The 24,608-nt window shown below is 41.5% G+C and overlaps 1 protein-coding gene across 1 annotated transcript in view; it reads left to right on the forward strand.

Moving 5' to 3' along the window:
• The window catches only part of lrfn2b (leucine rich repeat and fibronectin type III domain containing 2b), a 144,718-nt gene that overhangs the window by 54,002 nt on the left and 66,108 nt on the right, over positions 1–24,608 (forward strand). Inside the window, exon 3 of the mRNA XM_023410354.1 lies at positions 19,863–19,977. The gene's annotated coding sequence lies outside the window, so the exon portion shown is untranslated. The remainder of the gene's footprint in view (positions 1–19,862; positions 19,978–24,608) is intronic.

Here is a 24,608-nt window from a genome sequence, read left to right on the forward strand (position 1 = left end):
GGTTATCTCGGCTTCTTGACCCCGTTACACCGGGGGGGCATTTTTACCAGAGTCGAACAAATTATGCTGTTGCGTTGCATTGTGGGAAATATGAGATCCAGTGTGTTTGAAGGGGATTAAAAGTCTCATCCACTGATGCCTCTATTGTGTTTTTAATCACAAGCATTATAGAAGTGCAATTCTAGATAACTGTAACTCTCCTTCAGTACATTTTTATTCCTCCGTGCCTGAGTCTGGATAATCAGTGATGTAACCTGAAACTAGTTGTGGCGCCATAATTCTAGTTCTGATTACACTTTCATTCTTTTTACCAAGTAATATTTTTTAACAAACTTGTCATGGAGTATTTTTTGTTTGCTGCTGCATTTATTTTATTTTTTCTTTTGTATGAATGTGTTAAAGCTGTTTACTATTTAAAGACAGAAATTGGTACTGACCATGTTCATGTATCCTGATGTTGTTTAATCCATAAAAGACCTATAACTAATCCGGAGTCTCTCTATAGTGAAAATGTCCAGTCTGCTGTGTGGTTGTCTCAGTGGGACTCAAATCCTCTGGATTTGGTAGAAGCAGCTGCAGAAACTCTGGTCCTGTATATGGATTTAGTATTAACAATTATTTTGTCAGTTTGCCAGTCTGTCTTACACTCAGTCATAATTTAATACAGTAAATTCTCAAATAAAAGCTGGTCATAATTACAAAAAGTAATTTCCACTGCACTAATCCCATCATTGCAACAACAGTTATGTCATAATCACCACTCTATACTTCTATACAGAGATACTGTTTCACTTGCTTATCATTTCACTTCTTTGCTCTGCTTTTGAGCCACTGAAGGACTCTGCCATATGATCCGCTGGAAGGCTTTTAATGTGAAACACTGGTGTATCATATAATGTTGAGGAAGTCATTATTCTAACCCAAATCAGGATCTTCTCCTAAACCTAACCATGATAGTTATTATATTAACCGTGGCAACACAGTTATATACGCCACTGTCAATACAGTCCATGTGTTTATTATTGTAACCATGACAACCAAGGTCCAGTACACCTGCCACCGTAGCGGCGCTATTTCAGGAGACAATCCTGTGGGTCGTATCAGAGGGTTGAAAAAAACGACCAGTGTTGTCGTTCAGGTTGGAGGAGGAGTTGGTGAAACAATTTTACATCAGATGAGGAGGGCATTCATCATTCATAATAAATGATTTGCAAGAATTTTATGCAAATTCTTTTCACGACATATTACAAATTGCACAAATACAGCTCTGAGGAAATGTAAGAGTTGTGAATTTGACATACTCAGAATCTGAAACATAGGATTACATTACAAAATCATTGAAATCTCATAGTTAAAATTCTGTGGTGAAATATGTTTCCTATGCCAGAGATGGCGGCCATGTCGAAATCTTGACATTTTGAGTGGCTAATGGGATTTTTCAAAAGGAGTGGCTCCAGAGGGATAAACATACCAGTTTTGGTTCTTGTATCCACATTTGAAAGATTATTGCAGTTACCTGCTGCACCAGTAGAGAAGCCTGACAGCTGAAGATCAAGTAGGAAAGGGGAGGTGGTGTCTATAGCCTTCTTCTGAGCTGTGAGGATCAAGACGGGCAGTGCTGGCCAAATATTTCCCCTGCACAGCGCTGTCACTCATTACAGCTGCACACCTGTCCTGAGGCTCAGAGAATCCCATTAGCAGGAGCAGAGAGTGGATGAGGTCGGGCAAAGACATAGTCTCATCTTTGTTTTAATCAATGGACGGAGTCTGTGATTGCTTTTCACCCAGGTAGACGTGTCTGACATGCCGAATGGGCCGTTCACTAGTTTGTGTTACCACAAAGCAAATGGGCCACTCGCCTTTATCTCTGCTTTGTTCCTGTTCCCAAGGTTGACGAGTCCCTGTGGTTTGATCTTCAGTCTCCGCAGACATGGAGATTTATTTAGCAACACAGCTAACGTGTTGCTGTTAGCATCCGCAGTGAATAACAATTGGAGGACTGCAGATGCTCCATGCCACCTGTGTGTGTGTGTGTGTGTGTGTGTGTGTGTGTGTCTGTGTGTGTGTGTGCATGTGTGTGTGTGTGTGTGTGTGTGCGTGGTAGTGATAGTGGTGGCTAATATGTTTGTCAGACAGATCTCGGGGATGTTAGTTGATGTTATGCCCCTGTGAGGACACGGTGTTGTTGGCTTTAAGTCCAAAGTGTAATGAACATGCAAATACGTACATTACAACAAACTTCACAACACACAAACAGGGGGTTGTGGGAATTTTTCGGGAGTCCTGTGGGTCACAGGATTCACAGCTCACAGCCTGCGGACAATGATCTCGGTGGTCAACGATCATCAGAGCGATTGCTGATAGCTCATGCCTTTGCAAATGTCAAGGATACTAGGCTTGTTTTCCCATTAATGTATTAACTCATTATTATTATTATTATTATCATTATCATTATTATCATTATCTATTATCATTATCATTATCATTATTATTATTATTATTTGTCATAGTAATTCAATATTAAATTTGATTTGCCCTGGCATAGTTTCATGCATATAACCGCTGCTTACAACACTGACACATACACACTCCGATCAGCTGATTGTCACTACAGTGCTACTTGTTGTGTGTAGGTGCTGCGCTGTGATATAAGAGCGCAGGAGATGGACAGACAGAACGTTTAGTTCAGTTACTTATCCTGCTGCTTTTTGAGGTTCTAAATAGAACTTTGGGAACTCTGCTAACAGCTGTTTCTCCTTGTCTCCTCCTTCTGACCCAACCCCCCGGATGGGACGGGACAGGACGGGACAGGACTCGTTCTTCAAGATTGGGACAGGATGGGAGTTTTTGGGGGGGTTTTTTCATGGGATTGGGACGGGACAATAATCTTTTATGGGAGCAGGATGGGTATGGTTGTGATTGAAAGTATTAAATAGGGAGGGTTAATTTCAATGGATGTTGGATTGTTTCGGTGGGCATCATATCAAAGTGTCTAAAACATGTTTTCCCTGCTGGCCCCGCCCACAGCAGCTCATCACTCTGCCGGTCCGCCTCTCTTAACTGTCAGCACTGACTGTGCATAACTACCTCACACAACCCCACCTCAAATAACCCGAACGATCCTTTTAATGAACCATGACATGTACATATGCACTGTCCCATTGAGAGATTACACAATTAGAAAAATACATGTATGGGACCTTTAAACTAATGGCATAATAGATGCGCATTGTCCAATACCATCCACACTGCCATTATTCACTTAAACTAACAAACACTAAACTGTAACACATCCACATTGCTATCACACCCATCCAATACAAAACGACCACAGACAAAACCTGCCTTCTTACTGAACAGCGGTCGGCACGTCTCTATCGCGCTCGGCCTACATGACCAGCAGCTAGTCAGTTAGCATGCTGCAGTTTGTTTAGACTCACTAAATTCACCTGCTAAAGTTATTCCTACACAGATATTTTACCTTCAGCTTGCTCCTTCTGACACTGTAAACACACGTATGTTGTTGAACATATTAGACATTGTTCTTACCTATAAGGGGGAAAGAAATAAAGCAGACACTTTTAAGTCCAAAGTGTAACGAACGAGCAACACACTCCCCTTACAGGAACTGGGGAGGCCAAAACAATCAAAACACAGCTCTATACTGAAGTAATGGATTGGATATAATTATATTTGGAGAGATTGAGAAAATTCTAAACTGTTATTTTAAATGCAGCTTTTCAAAATTTAGAGAAAGGGCATTAGAGTGTATTTCCAACACCTACTGTCATCTTTTTACATTCAGAGCAAAATTTATATCAATTACATTTACAGAGCAAAGATTTCCTCCCTGGAAATCTGCAGTCCTCTGTGCTGCAGCTCTTCCTCATCATCATCATCATCATCATCATCATCTACTGTCTGCGGCCTCACCTTGAATCCTTATCGCCGCGGTCTTCTCGTCCTTCCCGTTTGGAAAATGAAAAGGAAGAGTCACACCGGTGTAAATTGCAGATGTGAGTGTAATGTAGACGGGGAGTTGGTGGCTTGGGAAATTAAGGCTTGCTGATAGCTTGTGCTGAGAGCGTTATCACTCTTTAAATCATTACGTCTCCATTCTGCAATGCAAAGCTCCTCAGCAGCAGCTCGGACTGTGCAATGCACAGTTTTTATCATACCGTTGTATGTTTATATGTTTCTGAGGTAACTATTATATAAAATGTCATTTGACATCTTTGAATATCCACTGACACCCTTTATCCCACTCATCTCAGGAGATTTAATTTATTGCTTTTCAAACAATGCCAAGTACTGTTATATATATAACACAAAGAAATGCTCTTCTTCAAAGAGCATGGGGCCCAAGGACACACCTTTAAGTTGAGAACATATGCCCATAAAAAATGTACAGGGAACACCTGGGGCCCTATTTTAACAAGGTAAGCACATGGTCTAAACTATGGAGGAGCAGGGATGTAACAATAAAAAGTAATGAAGCATTTCATATTTTAATAGGAATTGTAAAAAGAATTTATAAATGAACGATTAATCCATCAAAAAATACCCTACTCAGATTTAAAAAATGGATTTACAAAAACTGCATGAAACATTCATTAAATACAACATTCATAAATGCATTTATTAATTCATGAATAAATAATAGAATGTGAAAAACTATTTGAAAAGGCATTTTAAAAAACGGGAATACACACCTGGGTTCCCTTTTTCCAGCTGCTTTTCCTTTTCCTATTAGCTAATTGATTAGCTTAATCATTTAGCTTCTCCTTTTAGCCTGAAAATCCACAGTCTATCGATAAGATACGAGCGGTCAGCTCTCCAACCCATGAGAGAGCTTGTTACATCCCATGGACGAGGACTGTTTAGTCTGCTTTTACTAGCAGGAAAGAAACACAGTGGCAGGAGCATGGTTCAGACAAGGGGCAGTCTTTTGATTAATCATGGGTTTGTTTTGGGTGTAACATGCAATAAACCAAGCACAATCAATCCATCCATCACCAAGCCAAGTGCAAGGTGGTGTACTGTGTGCGTCTCCATGCTGTATGTATGTGCAGGTGTGTGCTTGTCAGGTGATTTAATGAAGGTAAACACCGGCCCTGCGCTCTGGACCAGAAGCAGTACAGGTATGTCATGGTGCAACTTTGACTTCACACCAGGTTTTTGTCGGTCAGTCGTTTTTCCGCTGCATCAAGATAATGCAATGCAGCAACAATGCACACCTCCGTTCAAGACCAACACACCCGTGGGTGCTCATATGGGTGCGATTGTATTTACTATTTAAACAACACGGAAGCTGGACAAGAAAATGACAACTGTGTCAGTCTGAAACTAGCAAAGACACTTGTGCAGTGGGTGTAAGCTAAGGCACCAGTCATCTGTGACACATCAGTATAAATGGACTAATCACCCTTCCATGCAACAAAGTCTGTGTTCAGAAACTTAACTTTTCACTTAAAGGCAGGGTCATAGAAGATAGAAGCCCAATTACAAGTAAAAATACCAGTAACCAGGCCAAACATTCACTGATGGTTTCCTTTATTGGTACTGATGAGGTAAATCTGGGACTGAGGATTTAAGTTTTCATTGTTGTTTTTGTGAAAGAAAGTTTTAGATGTTTTGCTCTTTTAATATGCAGAGAGGTCTCTCTTTGCTCTGTCCTACTTTCATGAAGTTATTCTCTCCACATGTATACACAGAACGCAATTTCAGTAGGTAGGTTGTTGTTTTTTTCACATTCGCGTCTTTGCCATACTCGAGCACATCGTTGGCTGGTAAAGTGGCGACAGCGCTCTCTCTCTCTCTGATGTTTCCTGGTTACTGAGTGTGCCTTATATCTTTGTGTTTGATTCTGATCTAGATTTTTTCAATCAGATTACATAACATCAGCAGCAGAACACCCTGGGCCCAGAGAGAAGTTACTGTCCATCACCAGGTGCTGGTTGGCAACAGGATGTTTGGCCTCTTTTGAATCATCAATTTGCTCAGTTAACAACTGAGCGCACAGCAAGTGATGCAGCAGGGGTTTTTGTAATGTACAGCAGAAGACCCTCCGATCTGATCCAGTGACGACCAGTGACACTGATTCATTCTGTCACTGGTTTGCCAACGAACTACCACCCACCCACTGACAGCATGGCAGCAGTTAGCTGGGCCGGCAACTGCAGTGTGGATATCAGTCTGCTGCTGAAGCAGTGCGACCATCTGCCACTGCATATGGAGCCGGTCCAAAGCCTGGACAGCAACCCGTGAAGATCAGGATTCAGAGTCAGAGTTGGACTACTGCATGTTGTCAGTATCTGCTGGTGACACTGATACAACTACAAACAGATCCTGTGTTTGCTACAGTTGAGCAGAGCAACAATTCTCCGACCTGGTCTTCTGCACTCAACCTCAAATGACATGGAAAAGAAAGAGATAAATGTTGTTTGAGTGCTGTTTGGTACAAAAAAGTCACGATTTGGAACATTTCTGGTACACTGTAGAAAACAAATTAAAAAAATCATAGAAGTCATTAGCCATGCAGAACTAGAATCACCTCCTGGGGGTTGTCTGTCTCCTCCACTCACACTAGTTTCAGGTTACATCTCTGTTTATCCAGAGTCATATAAAATGTTAACCGGTGAAGTCTTGAGTTAAAGGCTGAAAAGTGTTTTGTGCTCATCCTTGAGTCGCAGTGAACATCTGTGCCAAATATGAAGAGATTCCCTTGAAGAGAGATATTGCATTCACAAGGCTAAAACTGCATTTTTTGAGGTCACTGTGACCTTGACCTTTGACCACCAAAGTCTAATCAATTCATCCTTGAGTCCTAGTAAATGTTTGTAACAAATTTGAATGAATTCCTTCAAGGTAGGTGAGGTCACCACGACTCAGTTCACCATTAGGTCTAATTGAATGTTTGTGCCAAGTTTACAGAAGTAGCGTGGAGGTGTTCTGTCTACAGGAATGGGACTACATGCGTGGTCTTCTGCAACTGAAGATTTACATCAACATTCAGTGAAATGCCTGAAGTGGTACATCCTATAGAGAGGTGAGAGCTTAGGGAGGTGGATGAGCATGTAGCTCAGCTGTTGGAGATTGGAATTTGTCTCCAGTTATAGACCTGAAATAAATGTTTCCATTTTTATCACTACGAATGAACAGCTTTTCCATAATGGATACATGTACAGTGACACCCACAATTTTTACAAACATTTGTACCAATTTTTGATCTGAGTTTCACATCATGAGATTCAGGAACATACTGGAGTTGTGCTCCTCTGACAGTCCAGGAATTCTGTTAATGCTGTGCTGCGTTGACAAATGTTTCAGCATGTTGCTGGTGTTTTCCACCCTCGCTTGAAATCTTAGTGCCACAGAAACTGCACGACGCGCTGTAAGCGTCATTTTGTGTGAAATGAAGCCACACTTCCTCCACTCCTTCGTTATCATTCGTGCTGACTGACTCTCGCGAAAGCGTGGCGTCATTGTTTCGCAAGGCACATGGAACTAAGTGGAACGCATCGATAAGGGAATCATTAAGCATGAATACAAATCATGTTGATGGATCGAACCAGTTGGAACCGGTTTCTCAACTGGTACCGGTTCTTGATTCCCATCCCTAGTCTGTAGCAGAGGGGGGAGTGGAGGTTGTCTTGACAACACATGGCAGCGCTCAGCCTCACACACACGAGGATGCAAACGGATTGAAACTTTGTATCTTGCGATTTGTTTGTTTGCCTGCTGTCACATCACCAACTACTCTGTAAAGCTGATGATGGACTTGTTTTGTTAAAACTGCTTCATAAATACATTTGACTTGATTTTCCTTTTGTTGTGAGGAGGCTGCAGCTGTCAGAGCCGCTGCAGGAAAACACAGCTTATCTTCACCGGAGGAAGAGCTTCTCCTCCAGCTCATACGAGAACAAGGGTGTCATACTGTCGAAGCAACGGCGATGCACAGTTGCTGTGTGATAGTATAGCTTTGTAATGGAGGCTCTTATGTAACCGACTAGAAAGCAGGGGACATACAGTTCAGTTCTCATTCAAGCATGAACATGTGTATTCTGTGGAAGTCCATTAACGCCAGGGCGGAGGAACAGATGAAATGTGAGCAATGAAGTCTGTTAAAACTCGTTAGTTGTTTTGGATTCCTCTTAGATTTTCATCTGTTTTCTGTCACATGATTATGACATGTTCCTGCAGTACCTGACTAGGACTAGGACCCTAGATCGCAAAAATTGCTATAAAGGGTTATTCAAAGGGTTATTTAAACAATAACAATAACAAGGAAAGTGAACGTTGGTAGGTGAGACTAATCTGTATTCATGAAATCATGTCATATAGGTTATACAGTACCTCTCTGCGTTGTGATTGATTTATGCAAATGTGGTCCTGAAACTGCAGCCTCTGGTTCTGCAGGAACAACGGACCCCTTTTTTTTTCTGGCATGGTTTTTATCATTGGCTTTCCCTGTTTGCAGAGGGGCCACAAGTGGAAGTCTCCGAGCGACTGCCTGTTGGTACATTACAGTCTTGGACAGTTTGTAGAGGAGCAGTGCTGACGTTCACCCTACACATATTTGTACAAGGATTAAAGAGTCTCTTTTTCACCGGAGCATGAACTCATCGTATATCTCTCGTTCATTTATCTATAAAACATTCTCGATCTGTCCTCAAATCCCATAAGCTGCTTTGCATGCAGCAGAGCGTGCCCATGTCTCCTGCCAAGGCCTTAATTGTTTGTTTTCTGTCTTTTTAACTGGCCTTGTGCAGTTTGTTCATGCAATTAATTGGAAGAGTTTGGCCTCAGGCCCCTGTGATGCTACTGTAACCCCACCATCTCCAACTCTGCAGCTGAGCCCGACCTCTGACCTCAGCGTGGAACAAGAGATACAAAAACACAATAGCAGAGATCTGGTATCCTGCTAATGACATAGCTAGAGTGGAGCTGCTCACCTCATGGAGCACACACACTGCTTGCTTCAGTTGTTTCGAGTCCTTCCGCTTCATTGGTATTTAGAGCAGTCTGCATGATAATATTTTCCATTTTTATCTGGGGGAATGAGCCTCCTTCCAACAAATGAGCTTTGTTGCTCTACATCTGTGAGTTGGAATCAACACAGAGCCTGGTGAGTTCTCTAAAAATAACTTCTCTGTGCTGAGGTTACTCAGCCTGCTTTACAGCCACTTCGCTCTGCGTAGATATTAGAAACCAGTCTGTGGAAACTGGAGGAAAAGGTGGTGCAGGAACGCAGTGAGCCAGCTCATGGACAAACCTTTAATTACACTGATGACAGGTGCTGACATTTACATCGGTGACAGCGGTGCAGACGAGCGACCAAAGAGAGCTAATGTTCAGAGGGTTGGACACAGCGGTCTACATGCTGACACTGTGCAGCAGTGTGGGTTTAGGGACTTACTTTGTGTGCTCAGGGCTTATATAAAAGTTAAGCCCCCTGACTCAGGAGCCACACTCCCCCCTACTGGCTTAGGATTACATCCCAGGAGCCTTTGCTTGTGTGCCTTGCCTTTGTGTTTGAATCAAACACTACAGGACCTAATCAAAGTGCACTGGAGAAAACTAATGAGTGACTGAAAACTCTGTGCATACTGATGACACAGCTGGACACATGTCTGCAAACCTCTGCCTCCACCCGTTCATTCTACTGCTGCAGCCCTATAACACTGATGCTAATACCACAAGTACAGCCTACTGTACCACTGCTACAGCTACTACTATTACTATTTCCCCACTCGTTGCAATGATCACTACTTCTGCTACTACTGCAGTTCCTTAGTTTTTCTTAGTTCAATTGAAACTGCTAATATGAATAAGAAAATCACCTCTGACATATCTGTGAGATAACAATGCCCCGTCATTAGAATTTGAATATTAGAGATGGAAATAAAAAGAGCTGGGAAATAAATGTGGCATTTGGACATAAAAGCCTCCGTGTCAAATTATAAAATAAAAGCCCCCTGAAATAAATAAAATGTATTCATTTTTTATTCATTCGTTTATATAGATATTTATTTATCTACTGGCTCAGTTATATACAAACTTAAACATTTCAAGGAAATCTGCGATAATGATATTTATGATGATATACAAAAAAAAATACTGGACAACATTTCATCGGTGATTGCACTAATAAATGCTGTTGCCTGCAAGCTGCAAACAAAATGAAGGGCATTTTCCATCCTTCTTTTCCAATGAGCTACTGTCATTGATGACAGACTCTATTGTTCTAATCTATTGAATCTATTGTCCACAAGGTGGCTGTAGCAGCAGCATTATAGTGCAATAGCAGTGACCCAGAATTATATACAGCGACACAGCATTACATATATACGGAATCTGAGAACAGCCATGTTAATTTTGCACTGTTTTTTTTTTTTTTTGCACTGTTTTCTCTTTATAACGACTTGTAATTTCGTTATTTCGATATAACAAAGATCGTTTTCTCGTGATAACGAATTAGCAGTGCTGCTTCCGGTTAAATAAATGTTGTTAGCGTTAACGTTACCTTAGCTGAAGCAGCCGGTGGCAGCTCTTGGGCTGAAATGAGGATGCTCCGGTCCAGTCCAGTACACAATCATCACACCTGACCTTCGTTATATCGAGATAACGAAATAATTAATTCGTTAACGTTAACGCTAACAACATTTATTTAACCGGAAGCAGCACTGCTAATTCGTTATCACGAGAAAACGATCTTTGTTATATCGAAATAACGAAATAATAAGTCGTTATAATGAGAAAACTGCAAAAAAAAAAAGAAAAAAACTGCAAAAATAAAAAAGGGGCATGGCCGTTCTCGGCTTCCGTACATATAAGTGACACAGCATGAGTCAAATGTTAGCACAAAAGTAACCTAGGTTAGCGTTTTCCCTGGAAATCTTACGTAAACGTGTAACATAACTGCTTAACACTTTAGTTTAACAAAAACAATAACAAAAGTAACTTAACCTTGTAATTCTTCAACAGCCTGCAAAATACTGTCACCTAATAAAACTGACATCAAATCTTAACTACAAATGTAAACAAACAGCAGCAATCCACATGTCTGTGGTTTCTACCTGGAATGTTGTATCTTGGGTCGAGCTTTTTAAGCCTTTTCCGCTGTTTTGATTGGCATCATATGCTCAGCCAAACACCTTGTAACCGCATTAGTAATATCCACGGTCTGCTCTTCCTGTCGTATGGAGTGCAGCTAGCGCGTGTTGCAGCGATGCTCGGTCCAGTCATTTGTTTACTGTTGGGCGCACATCACCAGCTGCTAGCATCTCCTGCTCGCGTGCCTTCACAGCCTGGTTGAACTCGACGATGTGTTTTTGCTCCAAGTTGTGAAACAAGTTCGTTGTGTTTCCACCTTCAGCGGTAACAGTTTTCTTGCATATTTTGCAAAGTATTGCGCTTAGTTGGAGGTCTGACCTCCAGTAGCCAAACCACTTCCATACTATTGAAGAAGTACCTCCCTTTTTCGGTAAGTCATCGGAGGCTGCTCGCGCTCTCACACGTTTGGGCTTGCGTCGTTGTTGACACTTTTTTTTTATCATGTAAAAGTATATATGGGTGTTATCGTGGACGGGTTGATATGGCACCGCCCTAATAGTTTTATTTATTTATTTAATATTGATTTAGATGGCATTCTATAAATTGCAGTTGGTGCCACTATTGCTAATATTCATGATAATTAATTACTTAATTTTACCACTGCTGCCATGACCAGTGCCACCACACCTAACAACACTAATACTACTGTTATTGCTATTGCTACTATTGGTACAATTACCATTACTATCCCACCACTACCACTACTATACATTCATAGACATATGCTGTACATGTAGCTGCTGGTGTTGAACAGAAGACCTGCAGTTTTTCTGGATAAAAAGCTCAATAACGTTCATATTTCTCACCTGATTTCAATGAGTTGTTTTTATATTCAAAGGTTTTATGATTTACATGGAGTAAAAATCAAAGTTTGGTCTCCAGTTACTTAGATTACATGTATAAATTAAACTACTCTTTATAACACATTTTCTATTCACCATTCCTAATCAAATATTATGCTGCTACTATAATATTATAATATATTCATGTTACACCTTGTTGTATTTAGGAAATTAATAATAATAATAATACGATATACTGCTGTATTACATTGTTGTACTAATGCATCTCACTTTATACTACATTACACTTATATTCCACATTACACTATAACATATGTTTGCTATTTTTTTTCTACCACAGCCACAGCCTATCATGTAAATATGTCATCCTGCTTTAACATTTGAATTTCCCATCTGGGATCAATTGTGTTGTATCTCATCCTGACATTGATAGAAATATAGAAATCAGACAGACTGCCATAGTGTCTCACTATCTTTATTTATTTTATTTCATTTATTTGACTCACTATTTTTAATAATTCCTTATGACAATGAATTATTTTCCACCATGTCAGTAACTTCTAAACTTTTATTTTTACTCCACGTAGATTATTAACCCTCGAAAATGAAAAAAAACGAATTGTTTGAGAAATATAAACGTTATAGAGTCTTTCATCCAGAAAACCTGCAGCTGCTCAGTTCGGTCCCTCCTGGTCCAATATAGTGGCAACGTTGACGTATCACAGCAACGGGCTGAAGCGACCAATGCAGCGTCTATGTTTATATGTCTGTGAATACATTCACCACCAGTGCAACCACCACTTACACTGTTACTACTGTTAGCATGTGCAACGCTATAACTGCAGGTGCTACTATTCACTTTTAATTGTGCTGTTCTACAACTACGTCTGTATTATAATTATGATTTTTAGAGCTAACAGTCCTTGTGTTCAGGGGGAGAGTGACTGAGTGATTTATAATTAATTAGTGTTTTAAAATGACAGTGCTGACCTACCCAGCATGCCTGCTGTTCTTCAGGTGCTTCTAATGGATCCTGACAGACACACTGACATCTGCCCAGTCCTACCACAACCTGCCTGCAGCAGCTGGAGGTTAAGTGCACTGTAGGAGTGTGTTGATGGGAAAGGGAGGCAGTCACTCATTGTCTCTTCTCACACACACAGACACACACACAGACACACACACACACACAGACACACACACACACTCACACTGGCAACCATCCAGTCATTAGCACAGAGCCCTGACCTTTAGGCTGCTGTCTGTGCGGAGTGAAGGGAGAAGAAAAGGTTTCTCCTCAACCAGCACATTCACACTCTTCCACTACAGGAAGTCATTTCCTGTTGTTGTTTTCACTTTGCATTTTCTCGCTGAATGTTTTATTCATTTCCCGGCATGTTGGTTAAGTTAATGAAAGGAGAGATGGGAATTGAACTCATCATGTTTTATGGATCAAAGACACAATGAGGTCTGTGCTTCTTCGCCTGTGTGTTTTTCTCCCAATTAACTGAGTGGCTGACGCCGCCTGACTGATGCCTGGACCCTGCAGCGGATGGAGATCGATGTGAGGCATGAGAGTGTCACCCGGGGGAGTTTTGTTCATTGGGGTGTCAGTGCTGTCTCCCTCCACTGATGTATCACAGCCGACTTTATGTATTTATTATCATCTGCATCATCCTCTTGGTTGTTATGATATTTCTTCCACGTTCTTTCACTTACGCCGTCTCCCACAGAGGCCTTGGATTACATCAAAGTTGCTGTGCTGTTTTTAGGGTACAAGCTTCAAACAAATTAATGAGTGGATGTTGTTGGCTAATTAACGTCAGCTGATATGGGTTTTGTCTGCATGCAAAAATACTTGCTCTATATTTCCTTCTCTTCCAGTCTTAAAATAGCCTGGAGGTTTTCATTGGAGGGCAGGATCTCAGACAGCGTTCTGTGTGACTGCAGTTCAGACCGTTTATTTCACTCACTGAGCTCCATTTTGAATACGGCTCATTTGACGTAATTGGCAAGTTGCACCGCGCATGAACCACCTCGTCATAGAGAAGGTTAGATGCTAATAAAAGCAGCTCTCAGTGAACCGTGTCGACGAAGTGGTCTCTGTGGAGTCCTGCAGGTCGGCTCTGAACTGTTTGTGTAAACATGCGGCTCTGGACACATGATTTCCCATAAATCCCAGTCCAGGTATGCAGCAGGTATGTCTTCCTGTCCTGTATCATCACACCTAATGACTCTGAAACAACCTACTGACTGACTGACTGACTGACTGACTGACTGACTGACTGTAGAACCTGTAGAATAAAAAGACTGTAGACATGGACATGAAAACAACTGAATCAACTTAAGGGCAGTGTTGCTTTTGTATTTCTTTTTTTATAGGCAATGAAGAAGTTAAGTTAAGCTAACTAATGCGCATTGCTAACGTACCCTAGTGCATTGTGTATGAACATGTACAAACAGCTTCTTCTTGAATATCCAAAGTCTTATAAATGTTTAAATCTGAAATGCAGCCGCACATCTGCCTTTAGACCGCTGACTTCATTGGAAGTCATGTGACCAGATCTCCTTGAAGAGTGAAAAGCTTCACACATCCACAGGAGACTGGAAAAGACATACATTTAAAGCTGGATCTCAGGATTTTATGAATCAATGATGGATTATTCAAATGAAAATCAATTTTAATCGCAGAACCTCTGATCTATGGTTTGTCTATGGTCACTCTCTTAGATTTGGAAGATTTGGAAATCAAGATTAGGAGTCAAGGATAAACTGTTGCTGTGAGTTGGCTAAGAGACAAAGCTCAGCCCAGTATCCACATGGTTTCCAAACCTCATCATTTACATCCAACATCCAGTTCCACTGTAGGAAATGTGAGTCTGTGTAGCAAGGCAGAAGGTGAGGATGTGGCGGTTTAGGTCAGGTTCGGAGCATCAGCCCTGCAAAGTTTGCAACCCGTTTGGGACTTTGGGATGTTTATATACAGTCACAACAACCTGCTCCTGACCTGAGCTGTCAAAAGCCTGAATTTTGCAAATGTTGCCATGCGGACAAAACAATGTCCTGACGTGTTTTTTGCAGTGACGGGGTCGAGCAGACTGCAGGTTAGACCCTGATCTACTGCAGCCTGCTGTCTACAACCTGCACATAGGCGGTTCTGTCATATTATTCCTCTCTTGTGTTGCCATGTGTGTAGTTGTGTGTGGAACAGCACTAGGTCCTGGAAGTTGTCGAACTAGAAAAATAACGACATGCTGGTTTGTTCAGGCGACCATGAACAGCAGTTGTTGCTTGTTTTCGTTGTCTGTCAGATTTTGGAGCTGATGTCACACAGTCCGATCCTGACACACTGGATCTACTGGATAATAAACCTAAATCAGACCCCCGCCCTTTTTTTGTCTTTAAACCAGCCCCAGTTCTCCTCAGTACACCTGTGTTTTTATGTGATCCCAGACTGGCTTAATATCATATTTTCATATCATATTCATGGTTAGGGGAGAGACTGGGGATGGTTGTAACATTTTTTTTAAATTTCATTCTGGATCTTTTAAGCCAGTGCATTAAAAATTTAATACAAACTAGTTCCATGTGTCTGCTGTTAAATGGTGTAGGCGATATCTCAGCAACACAAACAGATCATGTCTGTGGTTTTGTCTCAAACACAAGGTTAGTGCAAACAACCCTGGGGTGAAATGTAACATTATGACAAAAACTTGATATTGAAGCTTTTTATTCAAAACCTAGATGACTTCTGATGGGACTGATGAAGGAGTCACTAAAACATTTGATCACACTCTGATAAAGCCTTGACAGTAGTTTTGTAGTTTGCTCAGCAACACACTTGCTATATATTACAATTCAGACTTCAGCAGCAGCGGTCCTGTCAGTCCGTCTCACAGTTAGCCAATGTTTGCATGTAATTACAGAGTACATTACACCCCACCGCTGGGCACCTTCCTATTTCAAAGTAGTTACCGATGTAGTTGCTGGGGTGTGAGTGCACCGTCAGCTGGAAGCAACCAGCTGAGCTGCAGCTCTCAACTGGGTCAGGGAGGGAGAAGCTGGAGGTGAAATAGCATGTTGTAATAAAGAAATAACTCAAAGAGCAAAGCATGCAGTTATTCATGGGTATTTTTTAACTGTGTTGCACTGTTTGTACACAAGTGCATGTGCCAGCAAGTTTCTCTTTTAACATGAGGGATTATTACATAACATGCCAGCGCTCTGGTTGTTGTCCCTTCAGCGGCATGTTCCAGGCAAACCTGTGTCATATTTTTCTACCATTTTTAAGTTGTTTGTGCAAAAACCAGATAAAGGGTCATTGGAGGAAAGTGACGGAAGAATTCTAATGAGCAGAATTGCCTGTGGACGCATGATTCAGTGGTGACACATGTATGATGTTGACAGCAGCAGTGGGAGTGCGCTTTTGATTTTAGAAACAACATTTTTATTTATTTCTGGAGACCTTTATTTCCAAATGCCACATTTATCAGTGCTGTTGTGGTGCTGTTGCTTTGGTCTGAATCTGTGAGATAACCACGCCCCCTCATTTGGATATAACAGATGGAAATAAAAAAAGAGCTTTCTGTCTGATGTATGTTTTTAACCTCACATGTAACTTTGCATGTGAAAATGATTGTGACACGTGAAGTGGAACATTTCACGTGGACCAAAGCTTCACATGTGTATCTGAAAATTCATGTGGTTAAAAAAAGATGTTTTTAACTTGATATTTGAATGACAATTTTACATGTGAAAAAGATAATGTCACATGTGTTATGTGGTGATTTCACACGTAAGTTTGTTTTTAAGTTAACGTGGGAAAAATATTTGAGCTATATGCTGTATGTGAATGTAAACTTTAAATTAGAGGAGGATAGTGCCATGTGTCAAGTGGAGTTTTTCACATAAATGTAAACCTTTATATGTGAAAATCAACATTTCCCATCTGAACTGACATCAAATAGGGACATAAAATGGAATAGTGCACATTGAGCTCACGCTTCTGGCCCAGACACTCCACCTCCCCAGTGCTGCCTTCCCTACCTAATGGGAATATTACAATCATTGAGTGTAATACATAAACAATCATAAATGATATGTGAGTTTTCACATTTATATACCATTTATAAGTATTTACGGCCTGTGAATAAGGTATACAGTGTCTCTTTCTGAAGGTAACTACTCAGCAAACACGGGTAGGTGTGAGACTGAGATCTTTTGTACGCCTCACAATGTAAATGTTCTTTTCCGTTATGTGACCTTTGTATTTATTCTAATGCCACTGGTCCCAGAATGCCTCAGTAGATCACTCTGCACTGCTGCAGTGATTGACAGGTCAGTTAACAGGAATAAAACTGGTACAGTGATTCACTCGGTGAACCGGCGCTCAGGTGATGACCTCACAGCTCCTCGCCAGAGCAGCTGCTGGCTGTTTTTCTGGGATGACTTGCAGGATGACGATGTCACTTTGATTAGAAGCTCAGTTGTGCTTGTGTTTACAGAGAACACGCGGGACTTTGACCTCAACATTTACATCAGAAGCAGATGGAGTGTGTCCTGGTGGATTGTCGTGTAGTTAGTCCACATCTAGCCTTAACCCCAACCGCTCTAAAACCTAACCCAAGAATATGTAATAGTGAATAGTGTTATAGAGAATAGAGAGAAAAGAGGTAAAGCAACAAAAGAAGTGAGAGAGAGATAGAGTGAGAAAGGTTGAGACAGAAAACTAATGTAATGAGTGTTGATCATCCCCGCTCTCTTGTTTGTGAGCGTCAGCATTGAGCAGGTCTGAAATGAAAGCAGACTAAATGTCTTGTGACTGATGAGCGGTGCTGAGCCTGTGTGAATGGACGTGGTCTCTGTGTATAGATCAGTAATTAGAGAGAATAATGTTATCAGGAATCATGATCCATCTAATGAGCAGTGCTCACTTCACTGTGACTGATGGCTGATGCTTGAAGCAGGGCTTCTGGTGGACAGTGTATCACAGTCTCTGATGGAGGCGCTGCCTCCTGTGAAGACCCTCTGTCCACTAAGCAGAGGTCTCCCCTCTCTGTTCTGTTTGGCAGATTTCAGTTCAGTATTGACTGGAGGCAGGGGGACGGTGTGGCAGTTTTGTTACAGGAACTATGGTTGTTAAAGCTGTAAAGAACAGTCGACAAAACAATAAGAACAAATGAGCAGCATCCAAAGCGGTAGCTAACCTGGTAGCTAACTGTTTGCCAGTTCACACTTGTATGATCGTGTAACTGCTTGTGTTTCTTGCTACATTATGTTTAGTTTGGTCAGAACCAGTGAAGCCGAGGAGTTCAGGTTTATACCAGGTCTGTGATGTTGTGTTATTGTGTTATCTAAGGCAAACACAACCCAGTCTGATGTTCAGCAGACATTAAGGTTAGTTACATTAAAGTTTGAACGGAGACTATGAATCAACACTGATGTCTTCAGACATGTGGTGTTCTGTGACACGGATGCTTGAAAAGAGGCAAAATCAGCTGTTGATGAAATCAGCTGTTAGAAAGAGAAGAGCACAGATAATAAATTGAAAAAACGTAATGCTGCTCCTGTCCTGTTGCAGAAAATAACACACAGTGGCAGCAGGGGAACGTCAGAGAACTGCTTGCAAATATATTGATAATAATAATAATAATACATTTTATTTATAGGCACCTTTCAAGGCACTCAAGGACACCTCAGGATGCACAGTAAAGAATAAAAAAGCTGGTACAAGGAATAAAATACAAAATAATCAAGTATAATACATACAATACAGAATAAATTATTGTCTAATTGTAAAATATGGAGCAAACATGAAAGAAATGCACCTGCTGGTGGATGGGTAGAGCTTCCCTTCAGTAGAGTGTGATAACCTCTCAGCATTGCTTACCAGCACCTGTACATGTTTTACACAGGGGTGAACGAACAACACAAATCAAACATACCGACACATGCCGTGTTTACTTTAAACAGTTGCAGTCATTCCCTCAGTACCGACCGCATGAAGTTGCACTTTGACACAGCTCCAACAAAAGAGAAGGGGAAAATATACGGTGCTCATTCTGTGCAGAGCGGCGTTCCTGAGATCAGCTGAAGCTAACGCGAGACACAGGGAGTTGGTATTCGTCCTACTTACTGCACATGTAGGTTTGCTGCTGGTATTTTCTCCCAGCAGTGCAGCTCGTAGAAGGTCGTACTCCTGCACAGAGTGAGGGCTGTGGATTCTGTCCCCCATTTTGTGGACAGGAGGAAAACAATCATAGTAAACTATTCTCTTAATACAAAAATGTGATGTGAGTGGACTATTATTTAACCACACAATATCTAGAGAGTAGTTTCCTTCTGGCAGCCTGGTGCAGTTGCCCTCACTCTTCTTTTCCACCTCTTTATCTTCTTCTCTCTTATATTTTTTTTACCAGGAACATCTTTAACCTGTGTCCTCTCTGTTCTGTCCTCTGTCCTAACTGCATGTTGTGAAATTGTAACAAAACAATTTCTCTGTACAGATCAATAAAGTTTTTTTCTGATTCAGATTCTGGTCTAGTTACATTACTACAGCCGATGTGATTGATGGATGGATTGATTGATTGATTGATGATTGTGATGATTGGCATTTAAATCAGTAAAAATTGATGTTCAGCTAAAAATGAGAGGCTTCCTTATGCTACGTAAATGTTTTCCACATCGTTTTGTGCTGATAAAAGTTAAAGCTGAGATAAAAGGTTTGGTAAGAGTTTTGTTGAGCCAAACTCAGCCATACTTGCAATGTGCTCAGCTCAAATGTGTTTTTTGTCAGTTCCGTGGCTGGACCTCTGGAGGGGAAGAGTTGGCGTTAAAAGCAGAACAGAGGAGGTGTTTGGCTGTGTGCAGACAGAAGTGATGGGAACAAACTTCAGCGTAGCTTCTACAAGTGTGTGATAACGTGTCTCTGTTTTATTCCCACAGGAAGTGGTGACGGTGAGGCCGGTGCTCTGAGCCCCTGACCCTGCATAGGTGTTAAGATGGAGTCCTGACCTCGCCAGGAGGTTCATTCGCCCCATAATCCTCAACCCGCCTCACTGTGAGTTTTACTTCCAGCCGCTGATGTGCTTGAATCTATATGACTGGAAAGGCCACATGAACTCACTCACAAAATGTCAGAGCTTAAGATGAAGGCAGGGTGGGCGGTTGGGATCTGAAAACAAAGGCTGGCAGATATGGATTAAGCTTCAGAAACTAAAAGGTCATGTTATTGAAAAGTTTAATTTTTAGAAGTGTCTTTAAAGAACGCTCAGGTTAGACTGCAGACTGGTACTGGACAGTTTTTTAAAACCTTGAACGTTGTTTGTAAGGATCAATGATTCCCCTGTATGTCCATGTGCGGCAGCTGCAGTGTGGTTAAGGTTTAGTGAAAGATCACGGCTGTGAAAAGACAGTCAGCATTAGTTCTGATTGTGACTGGATATAACCTGGAGTCTCCTGCAGGAGAGTCAGACCGTTAGTGGCTCATCAGTGGTGTGGTTTGTAACAATCTTTGCAATGAAGGACCAGTCCCAGCCTGGTCAGATGCGTACATGAACTGATGAAGCCTCTTGGATGAGAGGTGAAACGTCTTCCCAGACAAATAATCAAGTCCAGTTGTTTTTTCGATTTAAAACTCCTTTAGGATACTATGACCTGGACAAATGAGAATATACACAGGCTTTGCAATGAAGGATAAAATAACTGCTGTGTGCTTGGTCTCAGAGTTTTATAGATCTGTGTTCAGTGTTTCAGCCTCTGATATACAATCAAACTTGTGACTCTGTTAGTTAAACAGAACTTCCTAGACGGTATTCATTTTCATGGTACCTGAAAGTACACACCACCAGCAGCACCATCAGCAGGGCCGACCCTATAATCTGGAATGTCCCTGACTGACTGACTGACTGACTGACTGATCATATTTCCACCACTGGTCAGCAGAGTGCCTCGTCAATGAGTTGGAGTCTCTGGATCAAACAGGTTCTATTAGGGGGTGTTTACAGCTAAGCTCATTGTCTCTAGACTTAGTCTCTAACAGATTGGGTATGAACCTGGTTCAGATCTGGGCCGTGTATGGATGCCAATTGGGGGTTTAGGGTTATACCCCTTATTATGGGCCGTCTACCGAGCCACTCTGGTTTCACAGCTGCTCAGGAACTACAGGGAAGTGGAGGAGTGCTTCAAATACACTGAGCACCACCTCCATTACAGCAAATAAACTACTTTCATTCCATGTATCATTATTACTAAAGGAGGCAGAGGAATAACTAAACATAAGACACAGCGAGCAGAGAGAGCAGGAGAGAGGGAGGGAGAGAGAGAAGTCTTCGGTAACGAGGCTTCGTACTAACGGCTATGACCAACTCTACGTATCAAGCAGAGGGAGTTAGACATAAAGACCTGCCTCTAATGAAAGTCTGTTACCTTCTGGAGTTGAAGTAAATAAAGACTAAACTGTTGTGGATCCAGACGGAGGCTGTGCTCTGTGAGAGACTCAATAAGAAACATAGTCTGTCTCGAGGCGGGTGGTGGAGGACTTGGTCTTAGTCCTTGACCCAGTGGCCCGGGTTTGAGTCCAACCTGTGGCCCTTTGCTGTGTGTCATCCTCTTTCTATAATAAATATGTATTGTTATATAATGTTAATATGTTTATTTAATAAATATAACTTAGATAAAAGAAACATAGTCTGTCTCTTCTAACATTCTCTCTGAGTGATCATTTGTGTTTGGTGAATTTGAAAGACGACGTCTCAGTTACAAGATCAGGATTTGACCTAGTCTTGTTTAATAAAGCTGTTTTTAGTCTGAACACCTGCTAATACAGAGGTTCCCAACCCCCAGGATCCAGGACCATTTCATATGGTTCCACTAGAACACCATATGATTTGGGCCCAAAAAGGTTGAATAATATTCATACAACTTTAGAGGCTGATAGTTACATTGGATTTGTTGGAGTCTGTTTGTCGTCACTCAAGTGTCATGTCTCCACCAATGCACTGATTTAGCAGGGAAACAAGTCTGTCAATACCACATTCATGAAATCAAACCCTGGTAGGGAGAGGTCTGTCTGTGTTCATTAACAATCCCAGCTGCTGATGAATCTGTTGATTATCTTTATTCCTCTGCGCTGGCGGCAGTCAGAGCCAGAGCCATTTTCACTTTGTCCTTCCTTCCCATTCTCATGGACACGTTATCAAGGTAACACCTTGACGGAATTTTTTTCAAATTTGGCACAAACATTCATTGGGACTCAAGGATGAACTGCTTAGATTTTGGTGGTCAAAGGTCAAAGATCAATGTCAGAGTGACTTCACAAGGTTTTAGCCATAACTCAAGACACTCCTCAAGCTGACATCATTAAAGAGTTAAAAGTTAATTTAATGTTTAATGGATCAATGAAACACTAGGGTTAGGGTTAGGGTTAGCTAACACCAAACTAATCCCTCATCACTCACAGGTAGAACTACTCCTCTAACTTTCAGGCATCTGCTTCATCACCTTCACAGGACTCTACCATCACAAAAGCTGGCAGTGTTAATAAGACACTGTTAATGATAATGAAGCACCCGGCTCCTCCAGTGAGGTCAGTGGAGGCTGAGACTTGACAGAGCAGAGGACAGGTATAAATGACATCTGCCACCAAGGCTGTGTATCTCAACGGTAACGCTGCTTTTAATTTAGCTTCTCTCCCTGCTGTTTACGCTGGCTCTCCAGCAGCAGCGTCTGTAATGTAGTTGGTGGGGAGCAGATCACCAGGGATTGGTTTTTATTCAGGATGAATATTTTAGCAGTAGGCAGACTGCAGCCAGCACACTTTGTTCCTTGAAAATCGCCTTTTGAGGCTCTTTTCTCAGGAAATTTGCACAATGGCCCCAAAATGTCAGCTCGGCATTGTCCTCTCAGGCTGACATGTCAGGGACAAGCAGCACAAAACAAAACACAGTGACAATGTTGGAAATGCCTTTGACTGCATCGATTTGACTCTATCTACGTTATATTTAATAAAAAGTGGTTGTAATGTCAGTGTAGTTTCTCTTACTTTATATATAAAGTTATTTTTTGCTTTTATTTGATAGAAAAGGAGAGGAGGCAAAAACTCACATCCACACCAGTGCTGGGACTTCCACAATACTCATTATTTATTAACACTATTTACACTTCAACCTTACCGTGATGGCTCTGTCTTATCATACATGAGCAAAACAGAACCCACATGTCACTTAAACGTTACTCTAGAGTTGAGGTGCGAAGAGAATAAGGAGCTCATTATCACACATCCACTTCCATCGAGGTGCGTCGCTCAACTAAAAGTAAACAAAAGCGATTTCCACTGTTCCACCAGGAACTCACTGCTCAGGGCATCTGCACCCACTTGTACCCATTTCCACACGGTTACAGACAGATATGGACATAACCAAGAAGAAAACAGAAAAGCAGTAGAAGGAAATACATGAGGTCTTATTTGAAACTATGAAATTCTAAATTAGACGTGCATCTTCACAAAAACCGAGACAATTCATGTCCTGCAAAAGAATATTGATTTTCCGGGACAGTCGCTCAAAATGAGAGAACAACCCTGGGAAGTCGGGATGGGTGGCAACCATAGTTATAGTGTAATTGAATAATTTCCATGTTGGATGATTATGCATCTCTGAATTTACATTCAGTACCAATTTAAGAAATAGTTGTCCCATTGTGTGGTGAGACAAAGTCATTTTAAGTCAAACTTTCATTTATGTATATCGCAATATCGGGCGGCACAGTGGTCCAGTGGCTAGCACTGTCACCTCACAGCGAGACAGTTCTGGGTTCGAACCCCAGGCCCCTCTGTGTGGAGTTTGCATGTTCTCCTTATGTCTGTGTGTGTGTGTGTGTCTCGTCCTGTAAAAAACAAAGAGGTGTGTGTCCAAACTCCTTGGAACCTTTTCTGGAAGCAGGCAAACCTCCGTGCCAGGTTCCATCGAGACAAAGAAAATAAATGAATGAATGAATAAACTTCCAACAACTCCTTACGTGTTGTATAATATTCACTGACGGAGTACGTTGTTAAAATGGTACAACACTGTTATTATACAGAAATGAGGCTTGGTCAGGTCCTGTTTAGTGCTACAGTGTCTGTTTACCTCTGGTGGTTCTGGCCCCAGCTGACCACCTGAGACTGGGCACTACTTCAGGGCCACTGGCCATTTAACAGGAAACATGTCTTGCTTTAAGAAGAATGTCTCCATTAGTTTCCCATTAGTGGAAATATTATGCAGTGAAAATGAGCGTATATATCCAGTGAGAGGGGAGTGTGGAACGTGGGTCAGACCCGGCAATAATTCAAGTGGGGAGAAAAATAAGAGCCTCTTATCGACTGGTGCATTTTTCATTGTTGTGCTGTGTTCAAGGACCAAATGTTGGGAGAGGAAATTAGACTGATGCAGGGGAGTTTTTCTTTTCTTTTTTCCCCAAGAAGGAGAATAAAATGTTTTATCTTCCTCCTCATGGTGGGATGAATGTGAGGTGAAACAATAACAAGAGTAATTGATGTTGTCTGGCTGAAAAAAAATCAAATATAGTCAGGTTATTCATACTGAATGTTAAAGTAGAACTACCACGAATAAATACAACAGTTGCTGGATGCTAGGCAGAAATGATTTTTAAAGGGACCTACAGCGGTTGTCCAAAAGTCAGGGACCCCCCCCC

This window comes from Seriola lalandi, unplaced genomic scaffold, assembly GCF_002814215.2.
Source record: "Seriola lalandi dorsalis isolate HSWRI2012SDOR001 ecotype SW California unplaced genomic scaffold, Sedor1 jcf7180002054423, whole genome shotgun sequence".
In the NCBI taxonomy this organism is placed as follows: Eukaryota; Metazoa; Chordata; class Actinopteri; order Carangiformes; family Carangidae; genus Seriola; species Seriola lalandi.